Source organism: Dreissena polymorpha, chromosome 7, assembly GCF_020536995.1.
Source record: "Dreissena polymorpha isolate Duluth1 chromosome 7, UMN_Dpol_1.0, whole genome shotgun sequence".
NCBI lineage: Eukaryota > Metazoa > Mollusca > Bivalvia > Myida > Dreissenidae > Dreissena > Dreissena polymorpha.
In genome coordinates, this window is record NC_068361.1 from 6,895,858 (window position 1) to 6,918,055 (window position 22,198).

Genomic DNA, 22,198 nt, shown 5'->3' on the forward strand with positions numbered 1-22,198 from the left:
CACCACTCAAAATGTGAAGCTCCATGAGATACACATGCATGCCAAATATCAAGTTGCTATCTTCAATATTGCAAAAGTATTCATAAAATAAGCGATTTGGGCCACATATATTTGACCTCTGACCTTGAAGGATGACCTTGACCTTGACCTTTCACCACTCAAAATGTGCAGCTCCATGAGATACACATGCATGCCAAATATCAAATTGCTATCTTCAATATTGCAAAAGTATTTATAAAATAAGCGATTTGGGCCTCATATATTTGACCTCTGACCTTGAAGGATGACCTTGACCTTTCACCACTCAAAATGTGCAGCTCCATGAGATACACATGCATGCCAAATATCAAGTTGCTATCTTCAATAATGCAAAAGTATTCATAAAATGAGCGATTTTGGCCACATATATTTGACCTCTGACCTTAAAGGATGACCTTGACCTTTCACCACTCAAAATGTGCAGCTTCATTAGATACACAAGCATGCCAAATATGAAGTTGCTATCTTCAATATAGCAAATGTTATTGCAAAATGTTTAAGTTGGCGCAAACAGACAGACCAACAGACAGACCAATAGACAGGGCAAAAACAATATGTCCCCCACTACTATAGTGGGGGACATAAAAATAGCCGACAACGACCGATTCAGCTTTAAATTTCCCGCGTACGTTTTAGTATATTTACCGTACCCGGGGTACATGTAAGTATACTTAAGAGTACCCGGGGTACATGTAAGTAGTACCCGAGCCGACAATGACCAATCGAGCCTTAATATGCCCTGTATTTGACAGACATATAAAAGAGACAAATGGAAAGGATGAAAAAAACAACACAGCAGTAATTAGTTTTATCAGAGACATAGATAACAGAGATAGACTGCTTGCCAAATATCGGCAAACTCTCGCGCATCCAGTGGTTTTGGCGAGATAGGTTTTAACGCGCAACTGTTTGACGGTTGCAACGGTAGTAAACACGCTTATCAACATTTCTAAAACTCGCTTTCGCATTCCAGTTTTTGCGATTTGAAACAAATATGTTATGTATTATTAAAATGAGAATGTATGCGGTATTATCACTCAACGGTAATGTGTCAATTAAAATAAATCACATGCCGCATTGTTTTATTAAGCGATTTTATCTGGCTCCAGTTTGAAAAAAAAACAATGCTTACCGGTATATAAAGATGGCCTTTGTAATGAGATAAAGGAGCGATAAGAATCTTACGACAAACAACTAATAATAGGTTGTTTTAATTAGGTTTTTGTTTTTCATTTTAATTGCATTTTTCAAATTTGAATAATCCGAATGCCATTTACCTGTAGTATAATTTGAATAAAGCTCTGAACAAGTTTTTCTTCTTATGGAGAGAATCTGTTCTTGGTCTGCTCTAATCTGCTGTTTGTGTTCTTTGCTCTCTTAAATTACCGCTCAATTCAATGCACAATTTTACCAATAATAAATAACATTACAACCTAGAGTATATGTATAGAAATCTTCAGACCTGTATACTGTGCCATTCTCCGATATTTAGCATATCGATCAAGTTATTAAGTGACTTTTCTGTTTTTCTTCAACATGTCTTAGGCGGATTTTGTGTCATGGGGTGACGAGGATGAACATTGTGATAGTGAATTTGTTGAGGACATTAATCAGTCCGTTGTGTATGAGTGCCCAGAATGCAAAAAGTTAATGAAAAGAACATATGGATTCCATGTGTTGTTAAAAAGCACAATCAAAACGTTAAAAGTAAGTCCCCTTATGTACATAATGATAAACTAAATGAAATGTGTTCCGGCTTCTACAGAGGAGCTTATGCAACCATTTATGTGATACAGTCTCTAAGTAAACCTCTGTAGTAACAATTTTAGTCTGTGCAATAAAAGAATGCATGAACATAGTTTTTACAATTTAATGATATTTCATCAAAACTTCATCATTCATAAACACATATCAATACACCTGGCATAAAAAAATAAGCAATTTATTACACGTATTAAGCAAGTTGTTGATATTACAAAATTAATAACATATCGGGAGAAAACAGCTAATATTCTGCAGAGATGCAGGCAACAAACATGTAAGCATAAGAGCCATTATCGTATGGGGCAGAAAATTCATAATCACATAAGAATTTTTCATCATGGAGATTGGACTATAAATGCGACTGAGAGTGTTAACATGTTTTTACCATAGTCATGTAAGGAAAAAAGCCCCGCCCCTTGGTGGCCATGTTTTTCATGATATCATTGGGACACTCTATAGAGTGTTAAAAAGGTTTTTCGAATCCCGGACAATCGCTCCTACGGACAATCGCTCCTACGCTAAATTTGACAAGGCGGACAGTCGCTCCTACGATGTTTTGACAGGGCGGACAGTCGCTCCTACGATGTTTTGACAGGGCGGAAAGTCGCTCCTACGATGTTTTGACAGGGCGGACAGTCGCTCCTACATTATTTTGCCAACCCGGACAATTACTCCTACATTATTTTGTCAACCCGGACAATCGCTCCTACATTATTTTTGACTCCACGGCAAAACATATTATTCGCTGATCAAAGGCTTACACCTTTAATTAACCAACAATTAAAAATGCCAACCTGTTAACAGAAAGCCAATTTAACATGAGCCGATCAATTTGATTTTAATTAATTAATTTACTTACTGACAAACTATGTTACAGTTTGTCGATTCTGTAAATATAAGGTAGTTATAAGGGCACTTTGGACAATGGTTCCTACATTATTCCTATCGGGGACATTCGTTCCGATATTACATTTATTGGAATAAGTGCCATTTTGCGAATGGAATAAACATAAAAACCGCATTTAATCAATAATTGCTATAACAAAAATGGTAGTATCAATTGATAATGACCACTTTGACACCTATGATGTGCAAACCGTGCATAAAGATTACAGAATGGCGTCACATTAAAGGGGCCTTTTCACAGATTTTGGCATGTTTTGAAGTTTGTCATTAAATGCTTTATATTGATAAATGTAAGCATTAAATTTTAAAAGCTCCAGTAAAAAATCAAAAATAAAATTTAAAAAAGGAAAACAAAAGTAGCCCGCAGCAGGACTCTAAGTAAAAACGCATTAGCCAACTGAGCTATCCTGCCAAGGATACATAAGATGCGTATTTTATACCTTATATCATCGTAGTTTCACAAATTTAAACGACATCACTAGAACTTTCCAAATTATTCAATCGCTTCGCGTTGCAACGCTTAATAATTTTTAGGTTTTTAAATCGTCAAAAGATGCATATAATGACTATATTAGACCATGGCAAATGTTCAGTAATACTGTTTCCTCACAAATATAACTAAACCGAAAATTTGCGAATCTGAAACAACTTTTCTCAATTTTGTCAATTTACCAAACCGTCAAAAGATCCCTTTAAAGTGAATTAAGGTTAGTAAACAATTGGCTAGGTCATTGTTTTCACATTTGACCCATTGATTGATATGACACTGAACAATTTCTTATTCGGCATTTCTATGATTATTAAAATACGGAACGATTTTTGTATGTGTTGAATTGTAATATATTGATAAAATGTTATATGTATATGTTACAATAACACAAAATAGACAAGAACAATTATACATTGAATACAAAATTCATGAAATGCAACATGCTGGCGAATTCAAATGTACAGACATTTTCGATTTCTAATTTAAATATCTGGCTTATTTCGCATTTTTCGACACAAGTTGGCAATTTTAATTGCCGGTTAATCATAGGTGTTAGCCTTTGATCTGCGTACACTACATTTTGCCGTGGAGTCAAAATAATGTAGGAGCGACTGTCCGGGTTGACAAAATAATGTAGGAGCGATTGTCCGGGTTGGCAAAATAATGTAGGAGCGACTGTCCGCCCTGTCAAAACATCGTAGGAGCGACTGTCCGCCCTGTCAAAACATCATAGGAGCGACTGTCCGCCCTGTCAAAACATCGTAGGAGCGACCGTCCGCCCTGTCAAATTTAGCGTAGGAGCGATTGTCTGTAGGAGCAATTGTCCGGATACCAGGTTTTTCTATAGCTATATATAGACATATAAGGAAAAATGCCCCACCCCCTGGTGCCCATGTTTTTGAACCAACCGGAACCATTTTTGAACTTGCCCAAGATATCATTTTGACAAATCTTCTGACCATGTTTCATGATGACGGACAATAAACCGGAACAATTTTTTTAACTTGTCCAAGATTTCATTTGGAAAAATGTTTGACCAAATTTCATGAAGTTTGGACAATTAATGTGGCCTCAAGATTGTTTACAAGGCAAATGTTGACGCCACACAACACGCACTCCACGACTGCCAAAAGGCGATCAAAAAAGCTCACCATTAGCACATTGTGCTCAGGTGAGCTAAAGGGCAAAAAGATAATCACTAGAAATTTGTTCCCACAAAAAATGGTTCTGGGCAACTTCCCAACCATGAACATGTTCAGTAGTGTGTCCTGCTTCATTAACACATACTTTTATCCTTAAATATGTTTTGCCATGCTTTGATCTGAATGTAAAAAAGCGAATGTCCAGGTCTCTAGCGTGCGTATTGACAATAAATTGCTTTGGATCACTTCGTTCAGTATGTAACACTCAACCCTGATAGGCACAGTGATCTCAACTTGACAGTCTCCAACGTCAGCTTAGTCTGGTTCTGTTGTTGACGATGACTAACCACACTGAGTTGCTTTGTCTTCATACAATGCAGTGTTGAGAGAAGTATCATCCTCAGTTCTCAGTTATGGATTCATCCTCATTGAGCAGGAAACCATCCTCAAGCGCTGTTGGGGATGATTCATCATGTCGAGATGGCTTGTGCTTCTTCTGCACCCCATAACTCAGTCACTCCCTCCTGGGCATGGCCAAACTGAAAATACAAATGAGCATATCAGATGAACACCAAATAATATGAAATGTATTATATGCTATTCTAAATTTAGATAAAACAAGAGATGTGTTCATCAGAAACACAATGCCCCCTACTGCGCCGCAATTTGACCTTTGACCTTGAAGAATGACCTTGACCTTGAACTTCCACCACTCAAAACGTGCGGATTCATGAGATACACATGCATGCCAAATATCAAGTTGCTATCTTCAATATTGCAAAAGTTATGGCCAACGTTTATTTTTTTCGAACGGACGGACAGACTGACATACTGACAGTTCAACTGCTATATGCCACCCTACCGGGGGCATAAAATATAAAGGCCTCATGGAATTTATAAAGAAGGCACATAAGCATGCAATTTATAATGTTTCATATGTGAATTCTTTTTCTTTCTATCAGCATTTTAACCATGTTAACCCAACAACATTCAGGCTGTTTAGTTGACTTGTTACTGCATAATGTAATAATGGCAATTTCTCCATAAGATATAACAGACTACTGCAGTTGACGGCCAGTTACCTTTAAAATAGGATTTATGTGTGTTACATGAATATTGTAACTTAAAAACTCTTCCATTATACAAAATTCCTTTTCTTGTAATAGAATGAGCTTCATTTTTATAAATTCATTGTCATATTTCAGCAAATAAACACAGAAAGACAATAAACAACCAATCCACCATTTACACCACACAATAACTGGTAATAAGACAAAATGCTGTCTTATTTCCAGGTATTGTGTGGTATTTAATATTACCTGAGCTAAGACACCTTATTAAATTATCTTCCTGTATTATAAATTGATCAACAAGCACCTGTTTTAAATTAAATTCTTAGATTTAATATTCCTTGATCAATGGATTAAAATTAAATTATTAATTAAATTCTTATCTTAATTATTAAATGACTCTTGTTTCAAAACTAAATTTATAAATTAAATCATATATTAAATGATCAATTTATTAAAACTTTCCTTAACTTATAAAACTGAAGCACTTTTTTAATTAAGCACATTCTTCGATGATTTTAACTACACAAAATAAACAAACCATTATTTATACTAATTTACACAAAGTAAGATTGTGAATGAGAATGAAGTCAAATTATAAATGTTTAAATTATTATAAAAAGTTGATTTAATTGGGGAGGGCTAATCTCTTATCTGGCACCATACTGTGTCTGCCATTATAACTTTGATATACATCAAATGATATACATCACCATTCGGTGGACGGACGGACTGACCGACATGTACAAATAATCTACCCCCTCTTCTTTGAAGGGGGCATAAATATGGGAAACCATAAAACTATTGAAATCAGAAATTTGCTTATATATAAATGCATAATATATTATAGATTGATTATTAAATGAGGCATGTATTGATACGTCTTGCTTATTACAGCATTTAAACTTAGAGCAGATAATATAAAGATTTGTTAGAGAGTAAATTTTCCCCCCACAACTAAAATTTTGTACATAACATCTAACTGTATTTTTTTCTTTATCAATTGTGGATTTTAAAAATTCACTTAACTTTGTTAAAACAGAAAGAGCTTTCTCTTACATCATACATTCTCACAAGTCGTATATTTTTACAAAATGCATAAACATATTTTTGGTGTTATTTTGATGCATGTGTATTGTGTATTTATTATTATGGTAGTTTGATGTTTAGCTGTATATGCTTATGTCGCAAATAAACTCGCTGTTCTGTTCTGTTAATTTTATAATATTGGGATTTATTGTGCTCGAATCAAAGTCAGGGGAAGTCTACACTGTGTATTAGCAACCTGCTGTGTTGATCACTATCTTATAAGCTCAATACACAGGCACCTGGCTTACTGTACTGGAAAAATTGGATTTACTGCCAAAATAACTGATTTCATTTATTGCTAAATTGTTGTGTACCTTAAAAAAACTTCAATAAATAGTAAACGCTCTACCATTGTCTTATATTTATACCGTTTGAAAAAGTTAATGACAATTATTGCAAGCGTCCGTTTTATTTACCATTATTATTTTAAATACGCGTTCAATGGCAAATAATACAGGTAAAATCATTATTTGATGTGGATATCAGTACAGTTAATAAATGTTAATAAATGTCTATATATTCTAAGCATAGCATACGCAATTGTATAATTCCGAACTAATATTATTTACTTAAATATGATCTAGCTAGAATCAACATCAACATGGATCAACATCACCGTTGTACTTTTTATTTAGTTTTCAGTAATCTGTCCTTGAAATAGAGGTAGCCTTATTAAAGACAGCGCTAAGTGTGAAAGTGGAGATTAAGAAATAAGATCTATTGCAGCGCACTGGCGGTATAGCATGTAGTCTTAAATAAGACACATTTAAGACATGGATAAAATACAAATATGACACATATGAATCTTTCATTTCTTCAAAAAATAAGCACGTAGTCACATATAAATAAGACACATTTAAAACACAGAAACAATATGAATAAGACACATTTGAATCTTTCATTTCTTAAAAAAAGCATGTGAATCTTTAGAATACAATATAAAATAACATGTATTACTGACACATTATTCTCAAACAACATGTTTAATTTAAAAAATGTATCCGTACAATACTCAATATCCTTTTACAATGAATTTAACAAGTTTTCTTTAATGACCGATTCATCAAAGAAACACAAATTCCCAACCATTAACAACATGTTCAATTAAAAAAAAAAATGTTTCCGTACAATACTCAATATCCTTAAAAAAATATTGCTCAAAAATCTGTTTTACTATATAACGTCTGGCATTTTTACCTATGGCATTTTTACCTGTGGCATTTTTACCAATTTACCTCTGGCATTTTTAACGCTGGCATTTTTACCTCTGGCATTTTTACCGCACACCATATAAATGGGTATCAAAAAGTAAATTTCAGTAGCGGGAAAGATATAATAGCAAATTCAATAAGTATACTGTATTGATATGACAGACATTAAAATTCAAGTATGAAATGTGTCCACTTTATCAAATTCTAGTATTTAAATGGGTCCAGTTTATAAAACTTCTTGTATTGAAATGGGTCCACATTCTCAATGTTGTCGTATACAAATGGGTATGCTTTAAAAAAAATGGGTCTACTTTATCAGAGTTCCAGTATAAAAATGGGTCACATTTCGCAAGTCTCAGCAGAACACCCCCCCCCCCCCCCCCCCCCCCCCCCGGGTTTAATGTCTAGGTGTTTGTTACCCCTCACAGCAATTGCTAGGGAGGGGGGGCTACATCTTGTTCGGATTACAATAATTTTAATGTTTAAGTGGTCATTATTTTATGTTATTTTCTATTGATGCAAAGAAATACTTAAATTACTTCCCAAAATGTATAATATATTATAACATTATTATTTTTTTTGCAAGCATTCCCCACACATTTGGCAACGTCAATATGGTGAAATAATCAAAAATAATATTTTCATGATATTGTTGAAAACACAATAAGAATCTTTTATTGACATACCATATATATATATCGCTCAAATCAGCCAATGAAATAAATGAAGTGTCTTTATTTGTGTCTAGCCGCAGGAAATTTTATTGGACAGTCTGTCTTACAAAGGTCACCCTTGTCAAAAAAGTGGGCAAAACCCGGTTTTAATCCGTGTTAAAACTGTGTTAAACCCTGCGGTATTGGCACCGGGTTAAAGCGTGTCTTTTAAACACACTTTTTGCTTACCGACTTGGTTTTTTGTAGGTAAAACCTGGATTTCACTCACATAAACCAACACGCTTATACCTTCTTATACCAACTAAAACTAACTTAAACCAACTTAAGTGGGTTAAAAGTGAGTGTGTTTTCCTTCTCTTTGTTGGCTTTTAAACCCGCTTCTACACATCAAGTCGGTTTTTCCTGTTCTAAAGCGAGTGAAAAGTGGGTTTTTGTTTGAGCGTTAAGTGAGCTAAATGTGTGCTTTTCACAGATTAAGCGCAGTTTAAACTTACTTTAAAACCGTCTTATACCAACTTAAGTTGGTTAAAGTGAGTGTGTTTTCCTTCTTTATGTTGGCTTTTAAACCTGCTTCTTCATATCAAGTCGGTTTTTCCTGTTCTTAAGCGAGTTAGAAGTGGGGATTTGTTTGAGTGTTAAGTGAGCTAAATGTGTGCTTAACTCAGATTAAACGCAGTTAAAACACGCTTTAAAACCGAGTTTTACCAACTTAAGTTGGTTAAAAGATAGTGTGTTTTCCTTCTTTATGTTGGCTTTTACACCCGCTTCTACACATCAAGTCGGTTTTTCCTGTTGTAAGCGAGTTTAAAGTGGGTTTTTATTTGAGCATTAAGTGAGCTAAATGTGTGTTTTTCACAGATTAAACGCAGTTAAAACTAGCTTTAAAACCTGTTAAATGCTCAGTAAAAACCCACTTTTCACCCACTTGAAAACTGAACAACTTTATTATGAACAAAAATATCATAAATTATATTCTAATTACTTTTTTAAACGCTAAAACATAAAACTTTACATATATATCCATATACACAACATGATAAAACTATTTTGACAGACATGGCATTGTTATAATAAAATATAATAGTGTTATAACATAACATTGAACACAAAGAAAGAACTGAAAAAAGTAAGATTGTATGGAATAAATACAAACAAGAGATGTGTTGGTCAGAAACACAATGCCCCCTACTGCGCCGCTTTGAAATAAAATTTCTATTTATCATTTGGCAGGTATAGAAATTTTCTCTCTTTGCTTATTACTTACATTGGATTTTGACCTCTGACCTTGAAGGATGAACGTGACCTTGCACCACTCAAAATGTGCAGCTCAATGAGATACACATGCATGCTAAATATCAAGTTGCTTTCTTCAATATTGCAAAAGTTATGACCAATGCTAAGTTTTCGGACGGAAAGACAGACAGATTAAGGATCAGACAGATCAACTGCTATATGAGACCCTACCGGGAGCATAAAAATAAGTTAATGTTGTTGAAACAGGTGCAAATCTATATAACAAAGTGAAAACAATGGTTAAATAATCATTTTAACAGCACATTTTATTTACAAAGACTTCAGTCTAGTTGTTCATCAGCTGCAGATGCCTTAAACAACCTCTCATCTTTTCTTCAACATCAACCAGAGGCTTGTCAACGGTTTTGGCTATGACATCTGAAAAAATATAATAGACTATTCATTTTAAAAACATGCAAAAAAACAACAAAATCTGATCTTAAATAGAAAATACTCTAGCCAGAAAAAGAGGTTAAATATTTGCATATTAAGGAAGTCAACACAAATGGGTTTATTACCGATTGTCCTGGAGACAGTGACTAGAGACACGGACAAAGTTTTTCAATCCCTGTCTTCATGAATAAAAAAAAACCTATTGTTAACTGTCACTTGGATTATAAAAACTCCCCCTTTTCACAAAATTTAATGATGTAATATAATGATCATTTATGCGACTGTAAACAGTAAGTGATCTGAAAAATATTTGTAGAATGTGTATTTAATTTCTATATGGTTAACTGGTACTTCAAATTTTTATGATGAAGAAAATACCAATGATTGCATTTCTCTCAGCAGCGGGGAGGCTTGGTCTTGGTGATCCAGTTGTAGTTGTTGCTCCCTTCATGGAGCAAGTCACAAGCTGGTGGAAAGTGAATAGTCGGCACATGGCCTGTGCGATGGCCATCACCTCCCTGGTTTCATGCTGGATTTCAGCTTAAATGATACTCTGGAACCAAAAAAAGAAAAGGAGTTTTGACAAAATATTTACAATTGGTAATTTTCCAAAGCTTGTAATTTACTTTCATCACATTTCAAACTCTAAAAATATTTGTCACATTGGTCAGAATTGTGACGCTTTTAAAATGCAATAACCTGTATAGTTTTACCTCTCAACAAATCCAGCTTTCTTGTTCAAGGACAGGGCGAGGTTTGCCCACTTCAGTTCCCCTCAAGTTGGCCAGCTCGTGCAGGGTAAAAGCCTGGTGTAAAAGTCCATACATCAGGTAGTATGATTACCCCTTTTGCTCTTGGGGCAAGAGTTTAACCTTCAAAATTAAAATATGAGGGAAAGAAATATGTTCAGTAATAACCAGAAATATCTATAAATAACAATAAAGATGAAAATAATCATAAAACACAACCACAATAATTCACTGTACACAACATTTACACTTTGTCATGTGTATGTTCATCTATTTTTGCATCAAATTGTGTTGTTTTTCCTTTAAGTTGCAATACATTAACTTATCAATTTACATTTCCCAGTGACAATACATAAATATAATAATGATCATAATTAATTCAGTAAACTTAATAAAAAAGGATGAAGAAATGACAATACAAACCTGTTAAAACTGTTCTTCAGTATTCCAAAAAAAAAACAGTTGAACTTCTTTTCCAACAAACTTATTGTTGATTTCCATATTGTAGTAAATACACATTGTTTTCATCACACAATACTTCATGCTGACAGTATTTCAATACATTTTACAGAACAATTATAAGTCTTAATGTTAATTTAATTTAGCTCAATTCAATTGCTGAAACCATCTTGTTTTTCAAAAGTTGTTGTTTTCAAATAATTTCCTGTGCAAAAAATTGAACCAATCAGAAGTCTTATACCTCATTCCAGCCTTATGTCTGGGCAAACCCTATCAGTAGCCTTATCTGCCCCTGATAATCAGTACCCTGTTTAGCTCTGAATGCCTGACAGATTGTTATCTGTTTATTGTTGGTGGTGTGAAAAGGGGTGTTTTTAGGTATTGTCTTGTTATTTTGTTGACTGTTTATGTAACACAGGTCATGTTTGGCATCTTATTATTTTATTGCAAATTAAGAAAATGGATATAATGGTATCATATGAAAATATCAAAATCTTGCATAACTTATGAACACAAATTAATAGATTATTTCCAAAATAATGTTTCCAATACCATAATTATTTAAATATGCAGAACAAGTAAATACTGTTTTAAACAAATATAAACAATCATATAAGATTGTTTTAAAAATTAAAAAAAATAAAATAATTTTAAGACATAAAGCAATCATTAGATATTGTTTATAATAAAAACAAATATAAAGAAAAAAATCTAAGCGAAAACACAAACTCTTTCATTTTCAGGTATAAAACTAAGTTTTATCATTTTTATAGTTTTTGGCAGTGATACTTGTTGTCCATCTGTGAACCTGTGATGTTCTGAAAGAGCCATTTTCATCCAATATTCACTAAAAAATTATGGGGAGCACACACATTTACAATAGGGACAATGGCAAACAAGCTGTAAAAAAGCACCTTTACAATTGACTTGTATTATATATGGCTATAAACATGAAACAAAGACCTATTTGAAGAATTATTGTTTTATTGATCAGTATTATTTATAAACAAAAGACCAACTTATTGAAAAGTGTGTTAAAGTGAGTCTTTTAGCCTGGTTTCAGCTCTCAAATTATTATCAAAAAAACCAATTTAAACTCGCTTAAACCCACTTCTGTTTAAAAAGGATCAGCTCCTGTTGTAAAAGACTCGCTTATAAAACAAAAAGACACACTTAAACACACAAAAACCAACTCATAAATAAAAAGGCTCACTTTTGACACACAAAAAACTGACTCCTTACAGAAAAAAACTCGCTTAAACACACATCTTCTTAAAATAACCAACTTTAAACTCAGTTAAGCACAGTTTAGCGCACATAAAACTCGCTTTTAATAGCAAAAACCAACTTCCTCTGAGAAAAACTCAGAATAAACACAGTTTTATGTTGGTTTAAGTGTGTTTTGGTATGAAAGTGGGTTATTTTTTTGACAAGGGCAGGTAAGGTGAAAAGCTGGCTTAGACAGCTTCCACGAGAAAGTACAATTGAAACATATACATGTAACTGTTAAGCATGTGCTAATTATAGCAAAAAACAAAACCTGCATATTATTTGGCTCTGGAGATAATCTGTCTACTGGGGTCAGTGATGTCCCCCAATAGCTTATCTTATCAGTTAATTTATAAACTGCAGTGTGATAGCTCTTATAATGAGGTGAAGCAAAATGTCTATGTCACAAAAGAATGTTACTTTCAGTTGCAACTGGGCAGACATGTGGTCAATTGCACGAAAAAAAATCAATGAAATTAATGATTTTAACTTATTTTTTAACATGATTAATGTTTTTTTTCATTGATATATTATTAATTGGTAATCTCAACCAAAGTGATCAAATTGATTACAGATGTATTAATTCATGCATTTAATAATATTTGGGCTTCTAGACCCTTTATCAACCACTGTTCATCTATAAAAAAAAATCCTATTCTTATTATGGGTGTCATGATACGCTCCCCTTCATTACTATACGGATCGCGGTACAGTGTGTACGATACAATATGTACCGGGATACGTATTGTCAGATGGAAACAACATACAAACCATTTTAAACCATTTTTTCAATTTTATTTAAAGACCTCTACATACATTCATTTCTTTAATTTGTAAAAAATGTAATTTTATTTTAAATTCATGATTACAAAATTTGTCATTTAAAAATGTGATATGAGATGATATTGGGAGAATTTCCGTTAACATTGATCCAATTACTGTGCCACATATTTTATTGATTGCGCCATTGGAATCTTTCTTGCCGCGTATTGTTACGACATCCAAACATTAAAAGTTTACTTGGCGCGTTGGCGCATATGAAAAATGCTGTACCGTACCATACGCACTCGAAGGCGTATCATGCACTGTACTGAGAGGAGACTATTACCATATACCGTCCCACACAGTACCGTGACACCCTTAATTCTTATCCTATTAACTTGCACAAAAAAGAAAGATGCATAGTACTGCACGATTATTGCATTTGATGTTCATGGGCATTTGAAAAGTGCGGTCACTCATTCAACTTCTATCAGAAAGGAAAGAAAATGCCAGAGTCTCTCCACTGGTGCAGAAGTTGCATGAATTGCTTTTTCAAAATGTAACTTGTATACATGGGTTAACATGGTTCACTAAAATTCTCATGAAATCAATTATTTGACTGATTACTTAACTGTTCCCACACCTAATTAAGCTCCAACACTTATTTTTTGCATACATGCAGATCATCAATGCAATAGACTGTATTCGGAACTCCACTAATCGTTAGGTACAATAAACTTTTTACCATTATGACCCTAGTGTCACATGAATATTCTGGTACCGTACTTGCTTAGTTTGAACAAGACTATTTCCAAGCAATATAAGTCCAATACCGATGAAACTCCACCATTTTCAGCAATATTTCTAGTCTATTTGTTGCCATACCAATCAGAATTATTGACATTGGAACACAATGAATTGACATGCATAATCTCCATGTTACCTTCTATCCATGTTTCAAGTTTCATGAAAAAATATGTAGAACTTTTAAAAGTATCGCAGGATCCACTATTTTCAGCAATATTTCTAATCTATTTGTTGCCATAGCAGAATTCTTGACGTAGGAACAAAATGAAATGACGTGCATAATCTCCATATTGCCATCTATCCATAATTTCAAGTTTCATGAAAAAATATGAAGAACTTTTAAAGTTATCACAGGATCCAGAAAAGTGTGACTGACTGACTGACAGACAGAGCAAAAACCATAAGTCCCCTCCATTTTCACCTGTAGGGGGAATAACAATACGCATTCCCGTGGATCTAGGTCAATTTTATTTGTAACTCATGTAAATTAGCCGAAAAACCAGTTGTAGGCAAATTCCAAATAAGAACTATTGTTCAGACTTAATCCCTTGAAATACCCCTTGGACCGAGAGCTATCAGAGATCTACACCACTTGAGTAATTAACTACATGATAAGTTGGCAAGTATCTGATGTTGTTAATGTGTCATTTGTCTTCATGAATTGAAATTGAATCTGCTTTTTGGTCAAAAGTAATCATAATCATAAAATAATAATGAGTAATGACCTCTTGTAGTGGTAATCTATAAAATTATTATTTAAGTAAAACAAAAGCTATAATTAATGATCAATCCATGATTAATGAAAAAAGTAATCAATTAATAATCATGATGATAACAGATTAACAATTATGATTACCCCATGTCTGCTACTGGCAACTTATTGAAAATATAACCCCATTTCTCAGGTAAAAAGTTTTATCAACTCATCAAATAATTATGAAATGGTATTTGTACTAAATACTTCAGGTAAAAATGAAAGTTAGATTTAAAATTTGAGATTTGCACAACAGTAGATAGCAGCTTGTGCTTCAGTGATTGAGACACAAAGAAACTATTATCAAGCATGTGCAATACCCTTAATGTTTTGAAGCATATTTAATTTGCATGAAATGTACAACTCTTTTATCTTGAAATAATTAAGGAGAAAATCAGAGCTTCCCTTGACATACTTTTTTGTATCTTCATCACACCCTAGGGTGAATTAAAAAGAGACAAAACAAAAACACAATTTCTGATAGAATATTGGAAATAGTGTCACGAAGCATTTGGAGATTCTCAGAATGTTCAAAAGAAATTGTAAATACATTTTAAATGTTTATTTATGGATTATGATGAACAATTTAATGATCAATATAAAAAGTGCTTATGAAATGCTGGGAACAAATTAAAATGAATGTTGCCTGATTGAAATCCCATTGTGTTTTTTCCAGAGACTATTTATCATCTTTGATGTGAGGTGTGAGCATTTAGAAGCCCTTAAATCAATTGAAAGTCTGTCACATTGAATCTTAAATTATGAGTCTGAATATTGAAATGTGTAAAAGGTCCCTTTTTTGGGCTGGACTAAATGACTGCCAACTTATGACATTGAACAACAAGTTTTACTGTAAAGTGTCAAATGAGCAGTACAACAATTGGCCCAGTGACACCCCATTTGCACAAATATTTGTTTGGTACTTTTTCAATCATTTTTGACCCAAGCATTATAACTCCTTAGTAAACTCCTAACAACAAGTATCGTTGAAAACGATGGATGCTCCCCGATGATGCGCTTTGTCAATCTATGTTAATAACCACCTAAAATCTATTATTAGCCTCTGTGACCTTGACCCCAAATTACATCAAGCGTCATCAAAAGGTAGGTCTATATATGTAAGGTACCTACATGCCAAATATGTAAGAGATCAGTAAAATATTGAAGGCGCTATGAAAAACTGTAACAAAAGTGTGACGGAAAAATATATAATTAGCCTCGGTGACCTTGACATTTACCCCAGTGACCTAAAAACTCATCAAAAGGTAGAGGTCCATGCAAGGTACCTACATGCCAAATATGAAAGAGATCGGTAAATTAGTTAAGGCGGATGGCCCTATGAGAAACTGTAACAAAAGCGTGACGGAAAATCTATTATTAGCCTCGGTGACCTTGACCTTGAACCCAGTGACCTCAAACCTCATCAAAAGGTAAAGGTCCATGCAAGGTACCTACATGCCAAATATGAAAGAGATCAGTAAAGTAGTGAAGGCCCTATAAGAAACTGTAACAAAAGCGTGACAGAAAATCTATTATTAGGCCTCTGTGATCTTGACCTTGAACCCAGTGACCTCAAACCACATCAAAAGGTAGAGGTCCATGCAAGGTACCTTAGACATGCCAAATATGAAAGAGATCCGTAAAGAAGTGAAGGCCCTATGAGAAACTGTAACAAAAGCGTGACAGAAAATCTATTATTAGCCTCGGTGACCTTGACCTTGAACCCAGTGACCTCAAACCTCATCAAAAGGTAGAGGTCCATGCAAGGTACCTACATGCCAAATATGAAAGAGATCGGTAAAGTGTTGAAGGCGCTATGAGAAACCGTAACAAAAGTGTGACGGAAAGAAGTAAGGAAGGAAGGAAGGAAGGACAAACTGGCCACTATATGCTCCGCCAAAATTTTATTTCGGGCAGCATAAAAATATAACACTTGTTTAACCCTTTCCCACACAAAAGCAAAGTGGAAGTGGCTATGTGCAAACAGTATAACTTCAGAACAGCCTGTGAATAAAACGCAGGCTGTTCAGGTTTTATGCTGTTTGCTGCTCATCAGTATCTAAGGGTTGGAAATGAAGCCTTTAAAACTTGGATCTAGTAAGAAAGGTCTTGAATTAAATATAACTTTCTAAGTGACTACAAATGCGTCAAAATACTACTTAGTATCTAAGGGGTAAAGGGATAAACAAAAAGTAAGGATTTGTAGTAAAAAACTAAGAAGATTGCCAGTAATATTACAAACAAATAAAACTATGTATTTAAAACTGATAATATTGTCTTTGTGAAATTAATCTGCAGATTCATTAGCCCATTGTTCTCAATAATTAAATCAAATACAACTGATAGATTTACCATGCCAACACATTGTTTAAAACAATTATTATAATACTTGTTTTCCTCAATAAAAAAAACAACTTATTTCGTATTCATTTAAAATTAATAAAAAACCCTCAAATCTCAAGATTGTTTGACCTGGAGATAATAAGATATTTGTGTGGAGTGTGTCCTTCAGCTTATCAGTTACTGTGTTACTGATTGTAATCTAATAAACTGTGGGTGACTGTGCTCTCTAGGGGTCTAAGGTGACAAAATAAGATAAGACTGGATGCATGTATTTAAGAGGGCATAAGGCACTATTTGGATTTTTTATATTAATAAATGACATTAAATAAAAATGGAAACTAACAAACTAACAGCTCATAGATTATGGGCATTCAATAGTGGTGATATTATATTGTTAGTAAAAAACAACTGCATTAATTTATCAAAAAGAAACTTAACACATAAAATTGTCTATTTGGTATCTGAAAAATCTTTTCTTGCTGAAATTGTGATGTACACACCATCAATGCATTTGGTTACGTAATATCCCATATTTATACGAATTCACTGATGGTATTGACACAACTTACATGTAACTGTAACAATAATAAATATTAATAATAATTATACTGCGAAAAAGTTTCCACCGTAGATTTTCATTTTCAAGTAATTGATCGCCTGATAATAAAGGCCAATTTGGTGCAGTCACACCAGCAACCAGTATTCGATTTCCATTCTGGGACCAGGGTCCATGTAAATTGTTTCGGTGGTGACAATACAATATAGGTGGAGCTTTAATTAGGTACTCTGGTTGATCCACATGGCACATGACCATGTCAACTTTAAAATATGTTTTTCAATGAGTCAGAGATTAATGCATAGAATTAACCCTTTGCATGCTGGGAAATTTGTCGTCTGCTAAAATGTCTTCTGCTGAATTTCTAAAATTAGCATTTTCTTCGATTTTTTTCAAAGAACACAACAGAATAGCAAACAGTTTGGATCCTGATGAGACGCCACGTTCTGTGGCGTCTCATCTGGATCCAAACTGTTTGCAAAGGCTTTCAAAATCCGGTTCCCGCACTGTAAGGGTTAAGCTCTTAATATTGAAAATTCTTCCCACATTTTGAGTCTTAACTGCAGGAGCACATTGTCATAAACATGATAATACATATTCATCATCACACACTGTCATGTAATTATTCAGGTGAGGAAGAAACTAAGAAATAAAATATATGCACACATGCAGACATTTGTTCACAACCTGTGGCTTTCAAGCCTAAAAGATGCAGCAGACGTAAACATCCTCAGGTGTGAAAAATGATGTTCAATAAATTTAAAATAATCTACAGTAGATACACTTGATTAACCACACAGACGAAATCTACAGTACTGTAACGACACTGAATTGCACTTAAGTATGTGAATAATTTCATCATTGTTCAATTAATTAATTAATTCAATACCAACAACAAAAAATCAATTATAAAAGTGGATAACATTCATTAACCCTTTCAGTGCGGGAACCGAATTTTAAAGGCCTATGCAAAACGTGGTGTCTCATCAGGATCCAAACTGTTTGCTATTCTGATAGTATTCTTTGAAAAAAATCAAAGAAAATGCTAATTTTAGAAATTCAGCAGACGACATTTTAGCAGACGACAAATTTCCCAGCATGCAAAGGGTTAAGGGGGAAGGGGATATATTTTTGCCCAAATTTCAAGTTCCGAAAGGCAGCAAACAGTCAAATCCATTTCATCAAAACAGAAAGTGACACAAGTACGCCTATTTGTGTCAGTGTCATAACATAGCGCTAAGGCAACATGCATTGAAAATAAAACCAAAGACAAGGCCAGCTTCTTCACTTGTGAAACTATTGCCCTTGATCTTCCCCCCCGGAAGCGAGACAATTCACCCCCAAGACAATTCACCCCGAGGAGACAATTCACCCCCTAGACAATTCACCCCTGCTCCCTAGACAATTTTTTTGGATCTTTTGCTGTTTGTTTAGGATTTAGTAATTACAAATATCTGTTTTCTAAGGATAGTTATTTGTATTCTTTTTTATTTTTATGAAGTTCTAATAAAAGCATATTAAGATGTTCTCAGAATTTCTTTCTTTTTTTCATAAAATTACTTGCAATTGAAACATAACTGTGCTTTTTATCTATTGATGTTTGTTTTTGTTATTAACAATATCTTATTATAACACTGTATTATGTGAATTGGGAATAAGACATCAAACTGGGAATGGACATCATTTTGGTGATTTTCTCAAACAAAACTATTCATTTCATGATCTACATATATTTTTGTAATACATTATCTATAATTTAAGCTTAATAAGAAATTTTCCATGACTTTTTCAATTACAGTGATTGAATTTGTTTCATTTAAAGTGTATTTTGAAACCGTGTCCATGCGCGGCATGGGCACAGTTTCATTTCATGAGGATTTTTTGTTTAAATATGGAATGAGTGATGTATTGGACGTCATCATTGATGACGTTCAATCGAACGAATGATAAAGGGGGCTAAGTTTCGTTAAGTTGGTGCAAATCACTGCGATTTGAGCGCCTTGAAAACTGGCCGAACACGTTTGCTGAAATTTGACATGTATATGTACCAGAATGCGATCTACCTGTTGGCATAGGCGTTATACCTGGGAAAAATCTAGTTTTGGAGTATTTTGTGTTTAAATATTTTTTGTGGGAACGGGCACGCGCTCAAATAAACATTGTGACGTCACTTCACGAACAGCGCTAGAGATCCGCCATCTTGTAACGCGACAAAGAAACTCAGTGTTATTAATTCAATAAACACAGAAAAATATGATTGTGTTTAATAATCATTAATACAAATGTCTATATTTTGTGCAGTGGATGTTTATTCAGACAGATACGGCAGAATTATGTAAGTATCTTTGTGTACTTTACAGTAGATTTGATAGTGGTAAACTACTGCGTACCGGTAAAGTTCAATCTAGCCGATTTTACTACGCAAGAAATTTAAGTATCTCACTGGCAAAATGAGCTTGACACATAAACAACAACCGGATCCGATTTACATTCACATAATATTGTGGGAATCCGATGCAATGCAAATTACTAATGTTTGATAACGTTTGATGAATTCGTTATATCAATATGCATTAACTTTCAAGGGGAATAATTTTAATTGAAATGTGCGATTCAATGACAGTGTTATATTGGGATAATAAGTCGTTTAGCCGTTATCATGATAAGTATTTAGTTTGTTGTGTTTCATTTTCATTAAAACATAGTTTTACTGTTTTATCCTTATAGTAAAACAGTTCAGTAGTCATTATATCTTGAATTTTAAATATTGAAATAGATGTCGGATATTTCATATTTTCGGACGTTGCTACGTAAGCTAGTTGTCAATATAATTATTTATATACTGATTTACCTTTTACGCATACAGTTGTGCAACTGTTGTCTACGTAATGATACGCTATTTAATGTCTATAATGTCTTCCTGCCCCTGATGATAATAAGTCTTTAACTCAACAAACCCCAGCAATGTCAATGGTCTGTCAACATTAGAAAAATATTAGCTAAAGAAACTTCAGCGTACAATTTATATAGTATTGACATACCTGTACGCTGAAGCCAACCCTGTATCGAAAGTCAACCAGAGTGGTAACATATTTATGTCACGCTATAAATCAAAGAATACTCATTTTCTTGGATACATTTCTACATATATTGATGAATGAATATAAATTACTGCACCGAGGAATATTTTAAGGTTCAAATGTTTCAAATGCATCTTACAATAGATGAAAATAACTCTCATCAGTCTGAAATTCACAATTTTGACACCATTGTCGCTTTGTCCAAGACTAGTTTTAATTTGGATACTTTCGAACGACCTTGACATTTTTTTGCTGAAATTGTAAACATCACTTTCGTTTTGTGAAATCTATTATTTGTGATTAACAACATAAGTCTGGTGGATTATAAAACTGATTTCAGTGTGAATCGGGTAGTTTTAAATATTTACTTTTAGTTTGTATTTACACTACAATTTGTTCACAAAACAAGCCAGAATATTCTAAAATACCGGGAAATGTCATTCTGATTTTGAAAACACTTGAGCACATGGTATGTTACTAAAAGTAGAAATACCATCATATGACCGTGAAATCTCGGGAGATTCGCATTTCAAGAAAGTCTGTCACATCGCTGTTTTTCTCCATGTGTAAGAGCAGAATAGATAAATTTTAAATGTTTAAGATAGTAGTTTGTGAAAGAATGTATCAGTTAAATGTGAAAAATGTCAATCTTTCCAATCAAGTGATTGATATGGGCCAATAACTGCATTTAAAAGCTGTTTTGGACCGGTCTTTGTTAACTGTCCACTTTTGGGCATTTTCTGGTTGACTTTCCTAATGGGGTTGGTCCATAACTATAAAGTCGCGCCAGTCAAAAGTCATAAAAAGCGACATTTAAAGTTATGGTAGCCAGAATTAGAAAAATATGTACAACTGAGCAATCAATCATGACAGACTGATGTCTCAGGTTAGTGCAGTGATTTTTCCACCAGATTCTCACCAAGGTGATCCCGGTTGATTTCACCACAATTGAATATATGTCAGTACACAAATAAATTATACAGCAGGTAATGACAATCGATAAATGTCTTAGTTTTAATTTAATTGTTCGCACAAATTTGGACACTCTTTGTGTCTGAGATATGTTGGGATAAATGACCTTTACAACAAAACATACATCTCTGAATCTGCGATACATTACAGTTAAAGTTTAACACATGTAAAATACCAGTATTCAGATCTGAAAATATCCTTAAAAACTCGTATGGTATGAAATACATATATCTTGTGACGTATTTTCATTTTAAATCTTGAATTTGATGACTACTTGAATTTAATGACGACAAGTCGGACATGCAGTTAAATATTTTAATACGTCTATCGTGTGACATAATTTCATTTAAACTCTAGATTGTAACGACATTAGTCT

General features: G+C 33.7%; 1 protein-coding gene and 2 long non-coding RNA genes across 3 annotated transcripts in view; all 3 read right to left on the bottom strand.

The window, feature by feature from the left end:
• The window catches only part of LOC127838353 (uncharacterized), a 145,342-nt gene that overhangs the window by 12,305 nt on the left and 110,839 nt on the right, over positions 1 to 22,198 (bottom strand). The gene's annotated exons all lie outside the window — the stretch shown is intronic.
• The window catches only part of LOC127838367 (uncharacterized), a 49,145-nt gene continuing 28,842 nt past the window's right edge, over positions 1,896 to 22,198 (bottom strand). The window contains exon 2 of the long non-coding RNA XR_008029786.1: positions 1,896 to 4,880. This is a non-coding gene — a long non-coding RNA (uncharacterized LOC127838367). The remainder of the gene's footprint in view (positions 4,881 to 22,198) is intronic.
• Positions 9,982 to 11,245, bottom strand: LOC127838370 (uncharacterized). The gene is made up of 3 exons (XR_008029790.1): positions 10,785 to 11,245; positions 10,450 to 10,624; positions 9,982 to 10,056 (listed from the first exon to the last, which is right to left on the bottom strand). It is a non-coding gene; the product is annotated as an uncharacterized LOC127838370 (long non-coding RNA).